At 45.5% G+C, this 16146-nt stretch overlaps 1 protein-coding gene across 3 annotated transcripts in view; it reads left to right on the top strand.

Annotated features, from left to right (window-relative positions):
• Window positions 1–16146, top strand: part of DNAI3 (dynein axonemal intermediate chain 3) — a 958656-nt gene that overhangs the window by 432824 nt on the left and 509686 nt on the right. The window lies entirely within an intron of this gene.

Here is a 16146-nt window from a genome sequence, read left to right as displayed (position 1 = left end):
TATCATGGTTTAGAGATATCCATGGAAATTCCTTTACAAGAGTCCAAAAATTGTTGCAGGACAGCTGGATCTTCATAGTTGGTGGTTCTATTGTTAAGAGTCACTTTAAAAAGGCAGGGATGGAATAAGCCGTAACGTGCATTCAAACTGCATAGAGCTGGCCTCATATCTAAAAACCTTTTTCGACGATCAGCAGTTATTTTGGCATAATCCTGAGCGAAGAAGAGGTTGGAACCGTTCCAGGAAATTTTTCCCCGCTGTTTGGCTGCTTGTAAGACCTTAAGTAAATCCGTATATTCCAGAAAGTACAAAATTACTCCTCTGGGTTTTGTTGATGGAGATGAGGAACGGGGACTCTGGCCCAAACGATGCGCACGCTGGATATTTATTGGAGGAGACTCCGGAAGGCCAAGAAGAGTCGGAAGGAATGACTGAAAATAGGATATAGCGTTAGAACCCTCCAGACCTTCCGCCAAACCATAAATTCGCAGGTTGTTACGCCTATTACGATTTTCCAATTGTTCAACTTGCTGCTGAAGACGTTCAACATCTTTATGGATAAGAGGAACCTTGTCAGCAAACTCCTGAACTGCATCAACACGCTTCTCCAGACCCTCCACCCGCTGTTCAGTGTGAGACCAGTTATCTTCTAATCTCAGCAAACGGGTGTTGGTTTCCTCCATATAGGGTTTGAGGGCACGAATCTCCTCAAGAAGAAGTTCCATTGAAAGAGGTGTAGAAGAGCCAGTGGGAGATGGAGGATTCGCTTTCCCTCTCTTCTTAGGGGTGAGGGGAGCCGAAGATGGAATTTTAGACCCCTGCTTGGAGCCCAAACGAGTCGTAGATGAAGAGGCGTTTTTAATGGCCATAGGGTCGCTGAGAGCTTCATCTGTAGTTTCTGGCAATATAGTAAAAGGGTTGAAGTCCTCTAAAGAGGCACCAGCGGACTGTGGCGCCTCTTTACGACTGGTTCGAGTTGCCGCCATAGTGTAGAAATGTGCTAGACGCTGAAATGGTGATGACGGCTTCAAAAGAGTCAGACCCAGAGAGTATTGAAACACACGGCAAGCTGGTAGAGGTATGGAATCTGGTTAAAGGAGTATTAACCCACAAGACCAGAACCAGATGCGGAGCAAAATAACTTTTTGGAAAATAAGTAACACAGCTGGAAAGATCAGATACGATGACCCAAGCACATCCTACCACTGGACATCAATGAGGCAGTAGAAAAATTCTGGATAAGCAGACATTTCAGGCGATAATATGCAACTTCTGAGGTAAAATATCAGGATATGTGAAAAACGCCTGAAAAATGAAAACAAAATGGCGGCCGTGAGAGCATTTCAGCCGTTTTGAGGAGAAAAAACTGTTAGGAGCTCACCAAACGGTGGAAAAAATATTGTGCTGCATCAGGATACACTTCCGACGCTGATATATGTCCTTTCCGCGCTCCGAAAGGGAGCGAAAATATCCTGGAGAGGGTGAACTGTGTCACGGTAATGCGGAGCTCCCGAAATCGGCGGCCATCACCGAAGACGCCGAAGCCACGCCCCCCGTTTATGTCGATTTATGAAGTTGTGGCAACGTCGCAGTGCTCTGCAAAATATTATGCATCTTGCGGCATTACAACTTGTGAACTGGCCACAATTCTAAAGCCAGCTATCCCTTCGCTTATAAGTCAAACAGTACACATAATGTAGTTCCCGTTTAGTCTATTGATATCTGTAGCCGTATGTTTTTCTTTCTAATCAGCTGTTGTTAACTTATGGGGTCTTAGTGTTTCCATCGCACGACATTGTCTCCTAGATTCACCCCCTCCACTTAAAAACAAAAAAAAAGCCACAACAAGATTTATTGAACTGTCCGAAAGATGGAACTTTCCCATCCCACCCTCGATAACTCCCTGCGAATCTGACACCCCCAGATGAAATAAGAGCAAATATATCCCGCCCGTGTGCTCACTAGGCATACATTTCTCAATCACGAGTCAACCTTCTAGTGACTGGGTGGTCACTGTTCTAGTGTTTCTTGTACCAGTCACTCCCGAGGGCTGGCTTACATTATCACCCCACACCCATCCATCACAGGTGTCACAGAACATCTGACCCTGTCAATAAAAGGGGCCAGGCGCACGTGCCCTGGGCCAGTTCCAGATACCATCAATCCGAGTCTGTGTCATTACTTATACTGTATTGGGTCCTAGGGCCCGACCCTTTATAAACCCTTACATAATAATGCACTAGTTCCTGATTCCTGTGGGCCTATCCTTGATGGAAACAAATTGAGTGTTTTCAGTTACGTGGTAATATTTTAGGGAGTGGTTAGGCTGTTTTAAGTATGTTGTTTTCTTATTTTGTTCTACTTCTGTTTATGCAAATAAACTCTTGTTGAAGGTTCTTCGGGCTCGATTCACAGAACTAACTTAAGACTAAATCCTAAACTTACTACCATTTTGGTATTCACAGAAGGCACTTACTCATTTTGGTATTCACAGAAGACACTTACTCCTTTCGGTATTCACAGAAGTTAGGAGTCCTAACTTTAGGACTCCTAAATGCCTTCTGTGAATACCGAAAGTCTTAAAGTTAGGATTTTTCTCAGTTCTGGAGTAGTAAAGTTAGGACTCCTAACTTTAGGACTCCTAAATGCCTTCTGTGAATACCAAAAGTCTTAAATTTAGGATTTTTCTCAGTTTAGGAGTAGTAACGTTAGGACTCTTAACTTTTCTACTTAACTGAGAAAAATCCTAACTTTAAGACTTTCGGTATTCACAGAAGGCATTTAGGAGTCCTAAAGTTAGGAGTCCTAACTTCTGTGAATACCGAAATGAGTAAGTGCCTTCTGTGAATACCAAAATGAGTAAGTGCCTTCTGTGAATACCAAGATGGTGGCCGACAGTGTTAGGCCCCATCCCTTCTCCTACCTTGGTGGCAAAACATCTAGGGGTCCGGCTGGATGCACGATTATCAATGAAAGACCAAATAATGACCACTGCCGGGACCTGCTATCATACTCTGAGCCTCTTGCACAGAGTGTTCATTTGGCTGCCCCTCACAGTACGTAGAACCCTAGTTCAGGCTCTGATTATAGGTCGCCTTGACTATTGTAATGCCTTACTGGCCTCTGCGAACAAGGCTTTTCTTAGCAGATTACAGATCGTTCAAAATGTGGCCGCACGCTTAGTCCTCAATAAACCACCTTGTACCACACCTGGGCCATTATTGAAATCTCTCCATTGGCTTCCTACCTGCCAGAGAATATAGTTCAAGCTCTGCTGCTTTGCTCACAGAGCCATTTGTGGCAAAAACCCAACTTATATGGCGGATAAGTTCAAACTGTATTGCCCGAACCGGTGTCTCAGATCGGAAGGCAAAGGGCTGCTGGTGGTCCCTTGTTTTAAGAAAATTCGATCTGGAGGCAAAACGGTTGCCTATCTGGCCCCAAAACATTGGAATTCCCTGCCAGAGGAATTACGTAAATGTTCTAGTTTCGTTCGCTTCAGAAAACTTCTGAAGACAGAATTATTCAAGGCTTGAGCTATGGAAGTATGTGCCAGTCAGATCTGTTTTCTATGCTAGCGCGGAGATACCCCTGCGGGGGTGATTCCTGCGCTTTACAAATTCCCCACATGCATAAATACACTCCTCCAGCAGCGCCTCCGCTCTTCAGCATGATTTAAGATTTACCTAGCGAAACCACCAAAAGTACAACCAAACGCCAGCAAATTATGCGGTTGATAGCAGTCAGGCAGCACCATTCGGAAAAGATGTCTCTCTTTTTAAAATAAAATCAGACTTTCTAGTGCCAAAGGATGATGCAACACTGCAGTGGCGGCCGGTGAACTTTGAAAGTGGTGTGGCGTAAATACCTTTTTCAAAATTGAAAAGCAAGCACACAAAGCTAGAGATTACAACCTACTTCAAGGATTCTCCACGGCAAACATTTTGTAAAACAGTAGAACAAAATGTTCACTTTGGAGCCCAATCGCCACATTGATTCAGTTGAAATCTAGAGGTTTTGAAAGGACACTGATGACATATTAGAGTATTCCTGGGCTGTGCCAGTATGCCTTGGCTTTTCTAGGTATATAAGGACTTACCTGCTGCATATGGATGTACTAAGTGCATCATGCTACCGTGCTGCCCTTTATCATTCACTTCACTAGGTCAGTTATAGCAGGACCAACTCGTCCCGTCAGCTGTCTGATGATGTAACAATGGCGGTTGTACATGAGCCAGAGGATATCCCTCTTAGCTCTGCATTGGTACATAGTAGAGGTGGACAAGACAATACATTAACAGGAAGAGTTGGCTCGGATCTCAGAGCCCATGCATGAGCCAAGCTGTGAAAATATGTGTTGTGTAAATCACACAACAAACCACGTAAAATAAGATAAAGTCTCTTCAAAGTTAAAAAAAGTGTATTTCTATAACACATTGAAGCTTCGACATTAATAGGGCACATTGTAGCACTGCACTATTAAAAGTGATAATTTTGTTGAACTGGTAGCCTGAACACACATATTCAAAAGAGATTTCTTTCATACACGATAAGGAAGTAAAAAGAGTTTTGGTGAAATAAAATATTTGCCTAAGAAGAACAATTTGAGCTGGGAAGCCACAATTTATCCAGGTTTTGTGGTTTCACTCTGTACAAATCAGCCAGTAAATTGGTATGTACTTGTCTCTTTTTATGTTAAGATTTGTTTTTACCTTAGTGAATTCTTACGCAGTCTGTAAACTAGGTATTATATGCACAGGGAGATTAAGTGATTTGCCTCGAATCACATGATGTTGAGCTGATACCGAGACTTGAACCTGGTTCCAGAGTTCCATGGTCAGCAGCTCATCCCATAACACCACATCTTGTGTAGAGGAAGGGAACCAGAGACTACATGAAACCTTAAAGGTCCTGTAGCTGAGCCAGGGGAAGGCTTGAACCTGACTCGAACTTCTAGTAAACAGTAACAAGCATTGGCATAGCCAATAGGTCTCGCTTTTGGGACCTTATAAGTGTTTAGCCATGCAACACTTGATGTTGTTGCACCAATGATATTGTGCTGGATAACTAAACACTTATACGGTCCCAAAGACGAGACCTATTGGCTATGCCAATGCTTGTTTGACTGTAGTAGCTTTTCACGTTATTTAGTCCCTGTTTAGGAGATATGTATGCACTGCAAGAATGTCGGATGTGTTGGTCTTTCCCAGTATTTACACACAGCAAATTACATTTATATAGAGCTTACTTCCCCTGTGGAGGCATTGAAATAATTTAAGTACCACTATTTTTTCTTGTATAGCCCTACTCATCCCAATGCAGGGTGTCAGAGCGCTTTACATCAACACATATTACATGAGTATGTGTTGCATAACACTGGGGGATTGCAAGGTGTAGAAGTCACATGAACTGTGGAGTCTAGCAGTATTAGTGTGGGAGAGTGAGGGGCCCGCTGATAGAATGTGCAGAGCAGAGTCCACCAGTGACAGCGAGGGGACAGGGGACGGAGAGTGCAGTGGCACCAGGGCAGTGAGGGCAGTGATGGAGGCTTCCGTTGGGTACACGGTAGTGGCGGACACTAGCAGTCAGTGAATTTACAGTTAACAGGGTCTTGAGGGGCCCAGAGATGGCTGGTGCAGTGGAGTCCGGGATATTGTAGAACTTTAAGGGGCCCAGTGAGGGAAGGTGCAGTAGAAACCACGACACAGGATGACAGTGAGGGACCAAGTGGCAGAGGATGCAGCCTAATCCAGGATACTGTAGGACAGTGAGGGTGCAACAGGGACCGAGATATTGTAGGATAGGGGGGGTTTAATGATGGAGGGTGAAGTAGAGTCCAGATAATGTTGACAGTGAGGGGTCCCATGATGGGGGTACAGTAATGGCTGTTGTAGGACAGTGAGGGGCCCACTGATGGGGGACAGTAAAGGCTGTTGTAGGACAGTGATGGGCCCAGTGATGGGGGTAGAGTAAAGGCTGTTGTAGGACAGTGAGGGGCCATTTATGAAGAGTGCACACGAGTCCAGAATATTTTAAGACCATGAGAGACCCAGTGACGGAGGTAGCTGTAGAGAGCAGAATATTGTAGGGCAGTGAGTGACCCAGTAATAAAAGGCGCGGTCGAGTCCTGGATATTTTTGGACAGTGAGGAGCCTTTCATCGATGGAGGATGCAACAAAGCCCGAGATATTGTAGGACAGTGCGGTCCCAGTGATGAGGGGCTCAGCAGAGTTTGGTTATTGTAGAGCAGTGCGGACCCAGTGATGGGGAGCTCAGCAGAGATTGGTTATTGTAGGACAGTGCAGACCCAGTGATGGGAGGCTCAGCAGAGTTTGGTTATTGTAGGACACTGCGGATCCAGTGATGCGGAGGGAAGGGAGCGGGGGGGGGGGGCAGGCGAGTCCAGGATATTGTAGGACAGTGAGGGACCAGTGATGGTGTAGAACGGTGTCAATTGCAGTCTCGGTCTGATAGAATATATATGTTCTAAGTGCTCTGATAAATTATGAATCAGAAATATCATTGAAAAATAAACGAAGGCGCTCGTACATATTCATAATTAAAAGTACCCATAAACACCCATAAAATGTTTAATAAACTTGTGAGGTACACTATTCAAATGACTTTTCGCACGAAATCGAAATTAGAATGTTGATAATGCACTGTGTATAAAAGTACTCTGGTCGAATGTATGGCAAATTTTGAGTGGGCGTGTGATAGGGGTGCTGCCATTAATCTGTGGAGGACGCTGACATCTTCTCAAATTTGAACCATTTGTTTTTTTGTTTACGTTTATTCTATGTGTTTAGATCAAATACCCTTAAAAAAACCAAAAAAGGGCTTTCACTTCGAACGCAATTAACATTGCGATTTTGAGCGAATATTTTGGAAACACAAAGCAAAGAGTGGACTGTAGTCAACTCACATGTGTGGCCCAACCATGGAGTGTGACGTAGAATCTAGCAGTGCCAGTCGTTTTATGCGGGTTGGACTACTCGCACACCTCTAGTGTCACATTTAAGCCTCTCAAAGCGCTCAAATCCGCGTAGACGCCCAGTGTGCGCGGAGAGTGCGCCACTCTGTGAAGTGTTCAAGCGAACTATAGCATATGGAAGAGCTGTTGAGACTAATGGCTCAGTGGCAAAGCATTTCACCTCTGTTTGCTGGCTCCAGCAGAGAGGCCATGGACTGAATGGGCATTCAGATCCTATCAACAGCCAGGACCAGTTTCATTCGCGCTGGTGGGCAGTGTGAAACCCCGCACGATATAACTGTATTTTGGGTTATTTAGAGGGTCGCAGACAGAACATTTACAGCCATTTAAAATATCAGGTTTAATCTTGAACCAACTCGGCCCTACTTTCACAGACGGAATAATGACAACACAGAGCGTGGTGGTGGTGGGGGGAGGGGGCGACACATGGCGGATGAGACTGCACCAAGCTCGGCCTGGTGGGCAAAGCTAGGACTTTTCACTAGCGCCACAGTGCACACAAGGCTCCTTCCTGATTACTCGGAATCACAGCTGTGATTGGGCTAGTGATGTGGAATCGGCTTGCATGCTATACAGCAAGTACCGAAACTGCATTGTTTAAACTAGAAACCCTAAGAGATCCCAAAAAAAGGTGCACTTTCTCAGCACTAGAAGGACCGTCACAGTGGGATTTTTGTCTTGAGCCGCGCTCTTTTGAAGGCCTTGTTCTTCTATAGAAAATCTATTTATTTAATTAAACAAGCGCGCACGCCATGCTAAAAGTAAAAAAAACAAAAGTGAAAGCGTTTCCTTTGCGGGAGCGAGCAGCGCCAGGAGCGATAATTGCTAACACATGGCGCCAAAGCTCTCTCCCACAATGGAATCGCCAAACGTGCACGCGTTGCCTTTGAAAGCAATGCAATGCGTGCACGTTTTTGCCTGCAAAGCTGAAGCGATTACTAAAGGTCTTTTTCCTAGGCGCGCATGCACGCTGCATAGGCGAGACCTAAAAACGAAATTTCTGTTTAGAAAGAAGTTAAATAGGATTAGCTCTCTATGAAAATTAAGTGAGGTCCCTCAGACCCTCAATGCGAACAGTACAACACATTACCAAAAAACAAAAACTTTGAAAATGACTCTATATACTTTTTATGCGCCCTGATGATAATAAGTAAAACTCTTAACATTAACCAAAAAGAAACTAGCCTGAAAGTGACCTTTCCAGTCGATTTACTGCAGCCCAGCTTCTTTGTGGATTCTCTCTGCTTCTTCGGGCCTTCCGAAGCCATGTATCTCGCGATCACAAGCTGATTTCTGACTGCCATATCCGAAGACTGGATGCGTCTGGGGGCTGACCCTCATTTTCTCGCCTGTATTGTGGCATTTTAGGGCAGGGGCGTCTGTGTCAAAAACACGTCACGGCCCAAGCAGAATGCTATCTTTAGACATGCTGCACTACACTAGGCATGCGCAGCATATCTAATGGTTTGTCAATGTGAGTGGAAGCTGAAATGAAGAGTGCCCCTCCCTCACATGCGCAGTCCAGCTGGACTCCTGCTCCCTCCTGCGCTGTGCATTGACATGCGCACTTTCAGTTGTTTGAAACACAGGCCTGGAAAGGTAAACAGATGAATTGTGAAAGCTGTCATTTCATCTGCTTACATTCCTGTTGCCCCAATTGCAGTGAGCAGTTTATTTTTCTGTAGATGCTAGTGGGGCGCAGCTCCAGCACCCCCTATGGACCAGCTGCCTGTACAGTTTTGCGGCACAGAGTTCAGTTGCGAGGAATGGAGTTGTGCCAAGTTCCATGCATCAGGGTTAATATTAGTGCATTTTAGTGCTGGTGTCCGCTTCACTGCTCTAAAATGCATTAGTCAACCATTAGAGCACCCTCTGAACCAACGAGGTGCGGCCTTCGAGCTGCATGAAAGCAGAAGTGCACTGTGTGCTGTGCTTGCAAGACGAGAATATGCTCTGAACACAAAAATTTTGCAGACTTGCTCCTGTTTACTTCTTTATTAAGTCTTTACCCTTCATCAAGGTTTAATAAACTCCTTAGGTTCGTGCGAGTCACAGACTGATTCATTATCACCCACATTTTGTGTCTCATTTTAAAGCTGCTAAGCTGATCCCCGGACTGATCACAAAGAAGCCACTCCTCATCCCCAGCATCATATCGGAAGCAGGAGTACTTGTAGCTCTCCAAAGAGCTTTCTTCAAGCTGGGGCTTGAGTGGTCAGCCTGGCGCCGAACTCCGAGGGAAAGGTGGTCCTGAGGGATGCGCGCTGCTGTCCATTCCGTGCCCACAGAGCCTTAAACAGCTCAGCAGATAATGACCGTGACTGAGGTGTGCATAATTTGTTTGCTCATCACGTGCTAGATGGAGCAACAGATCTTTGACTAAACAATATGCACTTGAAAACAAGCCTTAAGAAGGGGGATAGTGCTGATTTCCAAAATGGCAATTAAAAGAATGTATGCATTAGCAAAGCCAAGCAATCTACCTTTTTAATTAACGGTGTTGTCATTGATTGGCGAGTTTGTGGCTGTCAGTGAGTATGGGGCAATGCTTGAATGGTTGTGAGAATCGATTAATGGGTGTGCATAGATGGATTTTTGAGCACATCATTCATTGATGGATGGTTGAATAGACAGTTCAGTGTTTCCAAGAGTAGATGAGGTACAAGTGTGTGAGTACATGAATGAAAAAGGGTGGCTGAGTGCATGGATAAGTGGTACGTTTAAAAGAGTGCTACTTGGGTGGGTTAGCGGATGAATAGAAGAATGCATGGAGCATGGAGAGGGTGAATGCATGGAGTGACTTCTAAGTGCATGAGCAGATTAATGTATGAATAAGATAATGAGAGCGCATGTATTGGACAAATGAGTGAACAAGTAGATGAGACAATTGATGCTTATATATGAGTTAGTGAGTGCAGGGGTGAGCTAGCCTTTCTCGAACATGGCCGCGCTCTAGGTTAGCTCCTTCGGCAGCGAGCAACAAACATCATTATCCTGCGCCAAATGAATTGCTGCTAGATCAGGGACACTGACCTGTGTTCCGTTGGAGGTTGAGTGCCCAAATCCAGCGCTAAACATTGATAAATTCCCATACTCCTGCCGATAATGTGCAGCTGATGCGGTTGCGTGGCCTAGACAAAGGTGTAGCAGCCTGCAGACCTGGGGAAGCGAAGGCTGCCCTGAAGACACTGCCGGAGTTCGCTTGCTGTTGGCTGATCTTGTGCCAGCGGACACTCTGTGGTGCAGGTCGAACTCTGTGTGGCTACGATTGGCATCCGGAGGGTGGGCGACGCAGAGGAAACTGCGCTCTGCCCGCTGGGACCGCTGGCAAGACCTGGGAGCCTGCAGCGGTGATCCAGTGAGTGGGCACGGCCTTCAACAGCCCGCGGCGTGGGATTGCTGTGGGTCGCGATCGAGGGGCCGAAAGCATGACGGCAACTCTGTGGCCCAGACAATAAACTGCACCGGTCCCTGACCATATCACACGGGGAAACCACCTGAAACATTGCGATGTGCACAGGGAGTTGGGCAGGTCGGCGGTGATAAAGGAACCTCGATTACGAGCCTGGTGGCGCAGGGAAAAGGACGCTGGTATCCCAGTGCACCACAAGTACAGTATAAACGCATATGAGAAGGTACTAGACCGCTGCAGCCCTGCCCCTGGCACTGATTAAAGAATTGCACATAGCAAATAAGCCAGAATACTCAGAAGACTGCGGGGGAGGTGCCTGATCCTGCTGAGAGAGGTCCCATTGTGCTGTAACACCTTATACTTCAGCCTCTTACAACACCTCCGTGTCAGCGGCACAGTTAGGTGATGAGTTGGCGCCAGGTGCGGGAAAATCACTGTCCATGTCCCACCATGCACCGCGCTGGTCTGCTGCAAATAGGGGAAAGGCGGACAAGGTGCAATCGATGCGGATGTATGACGTTACAACGCATACTTTTACAACGCATGCACTTACAACGCATGCACTTACAACGCAACATCCACTACAACGCATTCCATTACATCGCATGACACTACAACGCATTTTTAAAAACTACCTTTACAACGCATTCCATTACATCGCATACTACCTTTACAACGCATACCATTACAACGCATAATGTTAAATTGCATTTAAGGTAAGTATTGGATAGTATAGGGGTAAAAAATACTATTCTAACTCCAGGGGGTGCAACAGTAGGGTAAGTGTTGGATAGTGTAGGGGTTAAAAATTACTATTCTAACTCCAGGGGGTGCAACAGTATGGTAAGTGTTGGATAGTATAGGGGTAAAAATTACTATTCTAACTCCAGGGGGTGCAACAGTAGGGTAAGTGTTGGATAGTATAGGGGTTAAAAATTACTATTCTAACTCCAATAGTATGCTTTGTAATGGTATGCGTTGTAATGGTATGCGTTGTAATGCCTTGCGTTGTAATGCCTGCGTTGTAGTGACATGCGATGTAGTGTCTGCGTTGTAGTGTCATGCGTTGTAAAAGATGTTGCGTTGTAATGCCTGTGTTGTAAGTGTAGTGCGATGTAATAGTTGCGTTGTAAAGGTTGTTTCCCAATCGATGCTCCTGTTTGATCGCCATGGGGCAAGGGGAAGCCATGTGGTAGAGCAGGAAGGCCCAGAAGATGCGGCCCTAGACCTAGAGACTGGAAGGGATCTAAGGCAAATATTAACAGCAATGGAGGCAACATTAACCACCATTGATGGAAAGATTGATGCCCTAACATACCGGGTGGACAAGCTGTCAGAAAGGATGGACAAGCACGCAGAACGCCTGGATATGGTGGAATGCGGAGTGTCAGACACTGAGGTTGCTCAAAACACCATGGCGGAGGCTCAGCGAAAGTTGCAAAAGACCCTAGCGGGGTTGCGGACCAAGGCGGAGGACCCAGAGGCACGATCGAGGCGCAACAATATCCGGGTACTTAGTGTTGCGGAGACCACGAATACGGGTAATATGGAGCACTTCCTTAAAAAGCTTCTGGTTGAATTGATGGGCGCTGAGAACTTCTCCAATATATTCATGGTAGAAAGGGCACATAGAGCACTATCACCACAGCCACCGCCGGAAGCAAGACCTTACCTATCATAGCAAGGCTCCTAAATTATAGGTATAGAGATTCCGCACTACGCCGGGCCAGGTAGCTGCGAAATCTCAGATACGAAGGTATAGAAGTCTTTATCCAGTTTTCACGTCACAAGTCCAGGAAGCACAAAAGAAATTTCTACAAATAAAGAAAAAGCTGCAAGATATTAAAGTGGCCTACGCAATGTTATACCCAGCCAGACTTAAAATCACCATTGATGGCAACTCTAAGATCTTTTGAGACCCTAATAATGCACAACAATTTTTGCTACGTAGGGCAAAAGCGAGCAGCCAGCGGATAGCACCCAGAGGCGGTGAGGACGATTCAGGCCACACCTCAAGTCTGGATGACCCAGGTTAAGACAGTGCATCATGGAGCGGCCTACCTAACTACCCGCATCTCCACCCCATGACAGCAAAATGAGGAACTATTCCAGCCAGATTATGTGTAATCTCTACAAGAGAGGTTACATGACCTGGGTCGCGCCACTGCCTCCAGTCTGGGCGAAGATAAATATTTAATGCACATGGACCTGTGCGGAGGGCGCATTAAAGCTGTTAATTAAGCGCCCCCGCTGAGTAACATTACGGGGTGAACAGCGGGCCAATATCGCCCCTATGTGTGCGCCACAACCTGTAATTAAAATAGTAGACGGAGAGGGGGTGGAGGGAGTTTTGGGCATTGAGTTATGGGAAGGGCATGTCTCTGATACAATTGGGGTATTGGAGTGGGAGGAGGGAGGGTTCATGTAGGGATTAGGTATGGTTTGTACTGGCACCAGTCAATATGTTGCACCTGAGGCGCTGTTCACCTATAACATACAAACCTTCACATGCCAAAACAGCAGCATGACTAGGACACGTAATGACACTAGCTAGTAGACCCCTGACCATACTCACCTGGAAAGTAAGAGGCCTAAACAATCCATGAAAAGCTAGATAGATAATGGCATACTTAGACATATACAGAGTGGAAGTAGCCTGTTTGCAGGAAACACACCTGGCAGCACATACGGAACCGAAGGTGGGGGCTCGTTGGGCATCTGCACGCATTGCATCTCCATACTTGACATACGCCAGGGGGGTATTGTTAATAGTCAGGAAAAGCACTCCATCCACACTGCTCCATTTGATCACAGACTCCTACAGTTGATACATTATACAGGGTGTTTTTAGTGGGACGACATTGACACTTGTCAACGTCTATGGCCCTAATACGGACGATCCAACCTTTTTTGCGCAAATATGGGCGCGGTTGCATGAACTACCACCAGCTACAATAGTGTGGGGTGGGGATTTTAACAAATGCTTAGACCCAGCTCTCGACATGTCAACTAATATCAATAGATATGGCAAACAAGCAGCTAGGGTACTCAGAGTAGGCATGGAGGAGCAGAACGTTATTGATATTTGGAGGCTAAGGCATTTGGGGAGACGGAAAGGCACATGCTCTTTTGCCACTCACAATACATAGTCTAGGACAGACTTCTGGTTGGCATCACAGGAGGTCAGCACATGGACGCGCACTGTGGAACACTTGCCTAGAACCCTCTCAGATCACGCCCTGGTCCGCTTAGTGTTGGACCTCCCAACACATACACCTAGACAATTTCTATGGCGCTTCCCAGTGGCGGCATTGTCAGACCAGATTTTTAATGTCGAGGTAGGTTGGCCCATCAAAGAATATTTTGAATATAATACGGGATCAGTCACTAGCACGTCCACACTATAGGAAGCCTTCAAAGTGACAGTGCGAGGGGCATGCATAAGTAAACTAAATGGTGTGTTACATTCGCCAGCAACTTGCTAAATTAGAAAAAACAATCCAGTCGCTGGAGAGAGAACATGGGCAAACTTCGAATGCTGCACTATTGGCTACAATTAGGGAGAAAATGCCCGAATACCAAAAGGTTTCAGATAGTGAGGTCAGATTCCTATCACCCAGGTACACAGTGCGCAGATGTGGTGAAGGGGGTCGCCCAGTACACATCCTTGCAGCGTGGCTACAAAATGTTCGCACTCCAACACACATAGTTAAGATAGTGGATGCTCAAGGTGGTGAGTTAGTGAGTGCAAGGAGATATAGGTAAGTTCATGGATGAATGAGTAGGTGAGTGAGTGAATGAACAGATGACTGGGTGCATAATGTCATTATAAGCTGTTACACTTTGTGGCACAGGAAGCTTATAGGTTGGTAGGACATGTAAGGGGGCAATCCAGACCAAACAGACACATAAGTTCGGTAAAAGAACAGAGCAGGCAGTTCAGAGGCTGTGGATCTGACCCAAACTCACTTTGGACCCAACTTCAACCCTCTGTTGCATGAACGATTGCCCAGTCAACTACCACTCATCAGGTGTCAGACTAATGCATTTTAGTGCTACTGCCTGCATAAAGTCAAAATATAATGTTATTATGTAACTAGAGCTTCACTATGTGCAACCAGGAACTATAGCTCAGTGGGGTTACATAAACGCAGCAGTCAGAACTTGATTTGTTGCCCCCAAGCAGTTGTTAAGAGTCTGGCCTCGTTTGAGAAGAGTTGTCTCAATGCTAAGGAAATTGGCCTGGGCCCAGCTGAGTAGTTTACCTTACTTTCTCTAAAGTCAGTTAGCGTTTCTCATATTGCCTATCACTGGGTCATGAAGTTATTTGAGCATTTGATCATTCGAACTGCACCCTCCTGGCCAAGCGCACTGAACAATTGTTACACATTTGCAATTGTAATTACCATACACCGGCTGTCGAAATACTAACAGCACCAAATTCAAGAAAATGAAATGCGTCTTTACATGATGGGGAGGATAAAGAGAGAGAGAGCAGGTAAGGGGGTGATGCAAAAAAATGCATGCAGAAGGAGAGAGTGAAAAGAGACTGTTGAAGGGGAAGGACACATGAGCTCTGCATACATAGGATTTCAGAAAGATGTCGGGATGCGAGTGTCAGAGTGAGAGACTACAGGTGAAAGCGGTGTTAAGAGGACAGCACAAGTATTTGAGGCACTCCTAAGAGAAATACCACTTCCACAGATTTACCAGTATTTAATATTGACAGAATTGAAACATTTTCAGCTCTATTTAGTCAGAACAAAATCTTTGTTTTTACTCATGGATCTGATGCTGCTAAGAACCATTGGCAACGCGAGTAGGCCTGGCTTGTTTTAACCATTTGTTTATCGTGTGAAATGTCTGGATGCAATAAAAGATCATTCACAGAGAGGGACTCAAATACTCGACATTGTTTCGTTTATTCGTGAAAAGGTGTCACTTGCAGTGTCACACATTTGACACTCCAATGTCACTCATAATCCAACTGAAATCATAGAAATATCACACATTAGCAGTCTGAAAACTTGTCAGCTATGCATTTGTTCAACAGTACAATCAGGTTACAAAGACACTAGGCTTGTGCCCTTCCGTTTCTGGTGCTATGCTTCAGTTTCAAGATCTTTTTAGTGTTTCTCGTTGCTCCGAAGGGGATAATATCTATGTTATATGTTTCCCTCGTCTTCATTAGTTGATTTTGCTCTCAAGAAGGAGTCACTCATAGTTGTTGAATGTCACTCATAATTATACTGAAATTATAAAAAGGTTACACATAAGTAATCTGAAACCTTGGAGCTATGAATGGTGAGCTGAGACTAAGCCTGTGGGCTGGCATGAGCATGGTGCCACGGCACAACGGCTGCTGTCAGTTAGGGGAAGAAATACAAGTTGCCTGAGACTCCAGCACCAAATCCAGTGACCAGTGGCTCACAAGTTGTCTAAAAGCTAGGTGCATATCCTTGAGATGACTTGGTATCAGTCATCTTTTGAGCTCCACTCATTTCAAAGCATGTCAACTACATCACAGCAAAGAGCTGTGTGACAGCGCTCACAGGAGGCAGCGACTAGGGCAGCATGGTCGGTGTGAATCTCATGCATAGGAGGAAACAAAAGAAACCTCATTGCTGGTGAACATAGACAGTTTTGTTCAATCTCTCTTTTTCTTTCCTTCTTTCTCTCTCCCTCTTTGTTTCTTTCTCTTTATTTGTTTGTTTATTACTCTCTTAAAGGCAAGAGGCTT

Source organism: Triturus cristatus, chromosome 4_2 (assembly GCF_964204655.1).
Source record: "Triturus cristatus chromosome 4_2, aTriCri1.1, whole genome shotgun sequence".
Classification (NCBI taxonomy): Eukaryota; Metazoa; Chordata; class Amphibia; order Caudata; family Salamandridae; genus Triturus; species Triturus cristatus.
This window is presented reverse-complemented; position numbering and strand designations above follow the sequence as displayed.